The following is a 7,603-nucleotide window of genomic DNA, read 5'->3' as shown; positions in this document are numbered from 1 at the left end:
GGCGGCTGGGAGGAACCACTGTGTGTGTGTGTCCTCCTGCGGGAGGACGGAACTATTCTTCCTAGTGAGGGGGGTAGAGAGAGAATTGAGGCTGGCAGAGGGTAAAAAAAAGACACAAAGTGAATAGTCTTTCCTCACCCAGACTCAGAGACGGACCCTTAATTCAGCTTTTACTGCCGCCGTGGGGCAATTGTGGTGCTTTCCTCGGCCCTCGCTGCGGGCTCCCCCTCCCACCCCGGCGGATGGTTGGGCCCAAGAGGTTGCGGTTGCTGAGGGAGGCCGGGAAAGACTATTTCAGCGGGCGTTGGTGGTATAGTGGTTAGCATAGCTGCCTTCCAAGCAGTTGACCCGGGTTCGATTCCCGGCCAACGCAAGAGCTTGCTTTTCTTCACTCCAACTTTTTTTCCCCGCTCCCCACCGATTCCAAAGCTAATTCAGAACGTGCCTACACGCGAAGTGCCCCGCACGGCTGTGTTTTACCCACCTGAACCCCGGCGGTCGACCAGCCGGGAGTGGCGGGAAGCTGGCGCTGCCCGGTGGTGCGACACATGGTGCTGTTACTTCTCTCCCAGCTCGCGGCGGGGGCTCCGAACCATCAGGGGGCGGCGGGGAAGTAAAGATAAACCGAAAGAAATAAAAAAAAACCAAACGAAAACAGGTGTTTCCGCCCGGGATCGAACCGGGGACCTTTCGCGTGTGAGGCGAACGTGATAACCGCTACACTACGGAAACCCGCACTGGTAGTGCTCTGCGAGCGGCGCGTGATGTTCGCGCCCTCCTGCGCGACCGCCCCCGCGGCTGAGGCGACGCGTCTGTCCCTCGGCGCGTCCCTCACCTCACGGCAACCTCAAACAAAACCCACCCGAAACGGCTGAGGAACGCCGTGCGGGATTCTAAGTGATTAACGTTAATGAGCAATTAGTGCTTCCAGAGGCCTACTCACCTCAGAAGGCGGCTGAGGTGCGTGTCCCGGCGCTGCGTTTCCGTAGTGCTCCCCTCAGAAAGGGGACAGCCCCAAAAGGCATTTGCCGCTTCCCGCTGAGGGGGAGCAAGAGGGGCTCACCCCAAACCGGCATGCTCTGCTCTGGCACCCTGCTCCAAGCCATGGGGGCTGCCGGCAGGGCTGGGACTGGCCTCATTCTTCAGGCCCGGTTTCACCCTCCAAGCCTGGGCGCATCCCCCGGGCCCACCAGCCAAGCCCGAGGCCGGGCGCAGGTTGAGGAGAGCAAGGACGTGCCGGCCACTTTTGAAGAAGCATCTTTTCTTCCTAAGGCAGCTGCCACCAGATGTCGGTAGAATAGTGGCAACAGGGAGTGGAGCTCCCTGCAGAGCTGCTCAGGAGGGAGAGGATCCGGCCCAGGGGATTGGAAGAGGACCGGCCGTTTTCTGAGCAAAAGGGACAGACCCTTGGTGGTCCCCCTTCGCTGGGGCGAAGTTTTCCCTCCCTGCAAGTGAAGCTTCTCTAATGCATGGTGGGCCAGAGTCTGTTCTCGTCACCAGTGTCTCTCCAAGGCAGTGGGAGCTGTGCAAGAGCAGGGTGACGTGACGCCAGCATCACCCTGTAGTGAGTTTCCCATCGCTGAGGTTTTGGGTAAAGTCCCTGCTGATGATCCCAGATGGTTCTAGGAATATGCTAGTTCCTCTTCTTTTATCTTAATGCAGTGTTAACAACTCATACACCCATGGCAATTGTTCTTTTTTTTTTTTTTTTTGTAAAACCTCAGCCCTTGGAATCAGGTGGCAATGTAAGAATGATTTTTCCAGTTTTGTTTGTTGAAGTGTGTTTTATGCTCTGCCGACTGCAGAGAAAAGCTTAGAAGGGAGAAATGAATCATAAAAACAGATGAAAGTGAAAAGAACCTCACTTTTATTAAAACTTAATAACACCTAATTTTAATTCTACAATTTTGTAGCTAATCTCTTGATTTGGGGCCAAAAGGGATGGAGAGGAGGTTGTCACATGTCCTTTAACTCTGGCACTTGCCAGCACTTTATTCTGATCTGACTTGCAGTAAGGATTAGAACATTACATTAAAGTCCATGACAAACCTGAAGCCTTGGGACTTGTTTGCTTCACATTGCTGTTAAACATCCCAATGTTGCACTCTTTTTGCCTGCAGCTGGCAGAGCCTGCAGGAGAGGACTCTGGTAGCAACCTTTGCACTGTGCACCAGCTGAGTGCTCTGGGGGCAAACCTAATCAATAGCTGGGGGCAAAGTCCTCTCCCTAGAGCAGGAGGAAGTGGATCTGCAAGTGACCCAAGACCATCAATGGAAAGATTCAAATGCTTTGGGTTTGGTTTTCTTCCGCAGACCTCTTTCAATCTGGTGATCGGTGGAGAAAGGAGAGCTGCAAACCAGACAGCGCCAGGGAAGAAGCTCTTGGAAGGTACCAGTGGGAGGCAGAGGCAGAAATTAGATGAAAGACATTGTGCTGCCAGTGTTAACTCCCAAACCTGCATAGTTAAGATATTGTGGTGGTCCCTTGTTGAGGCACCACTGGGCTCTGGTAGTCTTGAGACATACGGTGTAGATGGGTTGTGGCCTCTAGATCCTCCTCGCATGGGCCGATCTGGCTTTGAGGGCCCAGACAAAGCTCCCTCTTCATGCTGGTTGCTGCTTGCTGGAATGGCTCCCAGGGATGTTCTTGCTTTTCTTACAAAGATCCATTGTCAGTGACTGCTCAAACTTTGCCCCGCAGGACAAAGAGACTGGCAGCATTTCAGTCTCCCCTCCAGCCCCTGACCTATCCCACTTCCTCTGCTCCCAGGACTTACCACCCCTGCTGCACTGCTCCTGTGTGAGAGCCCTCTCTGCCTCACCGCCCCCCCGCCAAGGACAGTCTCTAGAGCAGTAGGAAGGACTGCCACATAAATACCCAGGAAAAAGAAAGCAGGGGGCTTATTTGGAGGTGCAGGATGGATATTCTCTACTATTGCTATTATCACCAGCATCTGCCCTTTCTGAACAAGGGAACCCTCCCCCAGCCAGCCTTTTCACCAGTGCGCTGAAGGCGGCCATGCTCTGCTTTGTTTGCCTGACACGCTGCGATGGCTGCAGAGTCCCATTCTCCCCTTTTCCTCCCTCCACTCTCTAAACAGCCTGCATGGCTGTTACAAGAGAGGGGAGCTTGGAGCACTGTCGAGCAGGAGAGCTGACAATCAGGACTGGGAGACAACGCTGCCTTGCACAATACCCCCCCAATTAGCCATTCATTTCTGCTACCTCTGAAATGGGGAGCACAGCCCTTGTGCTGGGAGATAAAACAAGAACAGCTTCAATAGCACTGATTTAAATTAGGTCAGGCTAGCTTTTGTGTGGCAGGGACCACACAATAGCAGTCACACGACTGTGGAGGGGAGCAGCATAAAGGAAAAGAGGCCAAGCAAGTGGCACAGATGCTAGGAGTTGGTGGGTGCTGGGAGATGAGGGGTGTATGTACGTGAGTGATAGCAGAGGGGCAGACACTCCAACCAGTGCGTGATGCTAATACATAAAAGGAGGCACATGGTCAGCAGGGGACAGAGAGGTCAAATACTGCCTCTGCAGAAACAAAATTATCAGCTAGTTCTGCCACACCAAGGGATATGAGAGCACAGTCATGCATCCCGGGAAACTGGCCTTTAATCATAACTGGTTATGAGGCGAAGGGGTGACAATGATGTTGACCCATAACATCCTCCCTGAACACTAGTACAAGCCCTGCCGATCATATAGGGGGGAAGGAGGGCAGAGACTTGGGGGCCTTTGTACTAAGGGACTTACTTCTTGTACCTCAGGCCCCCCTCTTCCTCTTGGCAAAAAAAAAATAATTGCAAAGGGACGGTAGTTTTTCTGGAGCACGCAGCAAGTCAGGGTATGATAGGTATGATGGAGCCCCAGAGACCTGGATTGCAATCCCCAGTGTTGACCAGGGTTTGCAATTGCTTTCCCCTATAAGTTCATCAAAAGTCCGCACCTAGCCTGAACACCTGACATGCTATGAAATCCTACACTCGGTTCTTTATCGATTGGTGGGTTTAGGGAAAAATCAGCAACTCCTTCAAAATGATCTCTTAACCCCAGTTCTCAAAGACATCTATCTGAGTGTCTGCCTGCCTTCAGAGGGAGGTCCTGGAGAGAGCTGCCCAGGAGAATATAAGCACTGGAGACTAGTCCCAGTTCTCACCCCAGTATCATTAATATTCGTACTGCTGCTATTACAATAGTTATGCAGATGTTCATGTTTATCTGGCAGTGGGAGAACATGAGAGCAGCATGCTTTCTTTAGCAATAACAGCTTGCTCAGAGCTATCAATAAGTGCCCGATCTTTTCAGGCTGGGCTGAGCAAGCTGTTGTCATGGTCTAAATGAGTTTATGCAGGTAAGTCCATATGCAAAGGAAGGTCAGGTAAGTTTAAAAGCAAGAGTTCACCCCTGTAAATCTCCCAGGCAGAAACCTCTCACACTGAATGGTCTCTTGTGACCCAGACTGGACTCCTACAGGCAACACTTTGCTACAGTTGGCCAAAGAACTACTGATGGGAGAAAAGTTGAAAGACATAATCAGCCATTTAATATGGTGTTCTTCAGCCTTTTTGAATCAAAGGACAACCTGATATTCTTTGGCAGTTGCAAGAAAAAGTTGTAAACAAAGACAATACTTATAATTTAAGCAGAATGTTTATTGTATTACAAAGTCATAATTTTCTTGCTAGAATTATAAGCATTATAATTTCAACTACTGATAGTAAAAAAGTGGGTGAGCCAAAGAACTGAGTGTGCCAGCCAGTGCCAAAATGAGAAAACTAGGTTAAACTTTGAATTATCAGTTATTCTCCTTCACTTCTTTGTTCACATATGAATGACTTTTTTAAAAACCCAAGACAACTTAGAGTCATTCTGTGGGCCACCTTCTGACCCCCAATGGCCTGCGCAGTTCACAGGTTGATTTAAACATACTGCTTCCTACATGCCCAAACAGACAGTAGAATATTCAGTGGCCAGAAGCTGATATTGGAAAGATTCACACTAGAAATATGTTGTCCTTTTTTAACAGTAAGTGTAATTAAGCACCGAAATAGTGCCTGTTGTAGGGAGGTGGCCCTAAAGGCATCAAGCCAAAATGAGACATGTTGCTAAAAGGTATGTTCGCGTTCAGCCAGATGGTCAGAGCTTTGATGCATGAAGCACCAAGTGAAATTATCTACCCAGCTCATGTAGGAAGCCCGTCTGGAGCAACCATAATAGCCCTAATTTCTCTCAAAATACAAATATATGGTTGCTAGTTTGCTTTGCTTTACTGCTATGCTATTTAGCATATTTTTAGCCTTTTAGTTGTGAGAACACAACTAAAACAACACAACAACAAAGTCCCACTTTGTTTTTCATTTTGGTTTACTTTCTAAAGCCCCTGTCTACACCGCAGTGAAGACTGAAGGTGCCCAGATAACAAAAGCTACTTAACTGTGGTAGTGCAAAAATCCACGTTATCTGATTTGTTCTACTATTTTACTCCGCTCACTTGCTGCTACCTCTAGTGCCTCTCCCTGCACATGGTGCAATACAGAGACAGAAGAGGCAAGACTCCAGCTCTTACAGAAAACTTACAAATGCGATCTCTGTGGGTTCCAAACAAGAAGACATAAAAATTATGTATAATCATGTTAATAGTACACGCATCCATATATATAAATAAATCAGAACAATACAATTAGGTATATATAGCTAGAGATCATTATTCTCAAGCAAATGGCATGACCTGGGATGTTCCTGAGTTGCGATTTTGTACCTCCCAGCATTACTGAGATGGACTTTATAACCTGAAATGCTCACGTGAGTCCTTCAGCTCTCCAGCAACCCAAAAACTACTGCAGAAACAAATATGTTTTGCAGAAGGCTGGTTTATTCCCTGGATATTTATTTGCTGGTTTGGTTTGGGGTATTTTTATTTGTTTATTATTATTAGTAGTAGTAGTTTTGTTTATTTCTTCTTCTTTTATCAGCTCCAGCTGAGACAGGAGAGGGTGGGAGGAGGGTTTTGTTCCTCTGGAGATAACAGGAGGCTGTGTCTGTGCAGCCATGGTGACAAGATCCAGGGTGCTTTCTGGCTTCCAAGCAATTTGCTCCCCACCCCTAGCTCCCAAGTAAAAGTGGGGCAGGGAGAGAGAGAGAGAGGAGCTTTTGTTTCTCAAGTACTTCAGCTGTTGCTACTAATTAAGCAAAGAGCTCTAGTGCCTTCCCACCTCCCAAGCCTAAGGAGGATCTAGTTGGGGTGAAAGGAGAGTCAAGAGGCTGCACTGCTGCTTCTCAGCATCCTGCTTGCACTATAAGGCTCTTCTGTTTCATCCTTGCTCTGCCACAGCCTTGCTGGGTGACCTGTGGCCAACCCTATGCCTCAGATTCCCTGGCTGCAGGGGGGAAGAAATGAGAGAGACCAAGCTCAGCATGAGGCCAGATGGAAACTACCACCCTGCTGTTCAAGGTGTTATTATCGGTTTAATGCAATATGTTCCCAGCTTCTCAGACATGCTGACTATCAGCAGATTGCTCTTTCCTTCTCCAGCCTTCCCTGGATGTCATCCCCTTCTCTTTCTCTCTCTCTAAGATGCCAGCCCCTTCCCTGAGCTCTAACAGCATTTCTGCAGCCTCCCCAGTGTGCCTCTTTCTAACCCCCTCCAGTGGCACCAAAATGCGCCGGAGGAGCCAGATGAACTGTCAACAGCCAGGTATCAGGCAAATGGACTTTGCACAGGGCAGTTGTGCTTTTTTTGGACAAGGAAAGCAGAGTGGGTAGAGGGCAGAGTTAATGGCAGCTGCAAGGGCTGCAGGGGAAGAAACTACATAGCCTCTGACTGGTTCTGCAACAGGGAATACATACTGTACCAAAGTATTGCACACATGTGGGAAGGACTGCAGAGAGGAAAAGAGGGTGGAGGTGTGGAGAGAGAAAAAAAATTAACGTAGGGAATAGGAATGCTGTAGGAATGCAACAGCCCATGGAATTGAGGTCCGAGCCCTGGCTCAGCTCTGCAAGATGCCCAGTCACCAAGGACTGAAGAAGCAATCAAGGTCATGGCTGCTCCCCTGTACCTATGCCCATTGAACTCTGTTGGATATCTTCAGCCCAGGATCTCACAGGGAGAAATTTAGGGCCTCTCTCAGGAACAGATGGTCTCCCACTTGGGCCCCATCTGCCAGGCAACACTGGAGCAGTTGGTCTCTGCAGCACTGAGCAGAATCTTGTTTACTTTCCCTTCATGTCAGCAAGGTGATACGTAGGGTAACTCAGCCCTGCTGTTAGGCCGGGATTTCCAGGAGTGGCCAGGAACTCAAAGGTGCAAGAGCGTAACCCAAGAGTCATCTTTGAGAGGGCCAGGCACTGTGGCATCAACCAGACCTGATCTAAGTCAGAGTCTAGCCCGAGAACAGGGCTGTAGGTGCAAGGGGTCAGGATGTTTTCTAGGAAGCCCTTGATTACGTGCAGTAAGAAAGCACATGGGCTAAAGAAGAAAGCCGGAGTAAAGTTTCACAATGGGCAGCCTGCAGGAGAGGTGCCAGGTGCAATAAGCATGTGAGCCTTGTCCACGATGAATTGGTTAGTGCCCAGACTGCTGAGAAACACA

At 49.2% G+C, this 7,603-nt stretch overlaps 2 non-coding genes across 2 annotated transcripts; one reads left to right on the top strand and one right to left on the bottom strand.

Moving 5' to 3' along the window:
- Positions 1–301: 301 nt before the first annotated feature.
- On the top strand, positions 302–373 carry TRNAG-UCC. The gene has a single exon. It is a non-coding gene; the product is annotated as a tRNA-Gly (tRNA).
- Positions 374–659: 286 nt separating this feature from the next.
- TRNAV-CAC lies at positions 660–732 on the bottom strand. Its single transcript has one exon. It is a non-coding gene; the product is annotated as a tRNA-Val (tRNA).
- Between the last annotated feature and the right edge of the window lie 6,871 nt (positions 733–7,603).

This window comes from Haliaeetus leucocephalus, unplaced genomic scaffold (genome assembly GCF_000737465.1).
Source record: "Haliaeetus leucocephalus isolate CR32 unplaced genomic scaffold, Haliaeetus_leucocephalus-4.0 Scaffold157, whole genome shotgun sequence".
Classification (NCBI taxonomy): domain Eukaryota; kingdom Metazoa; phylum Chordata; class Aves; order Accipitriformes; family Accipitridae; genus Haliaeetus; species Haliaeetus leucocephalus.
This window is presented reverse-complemented; position numbering and strand designations above follow the sequence as displayed.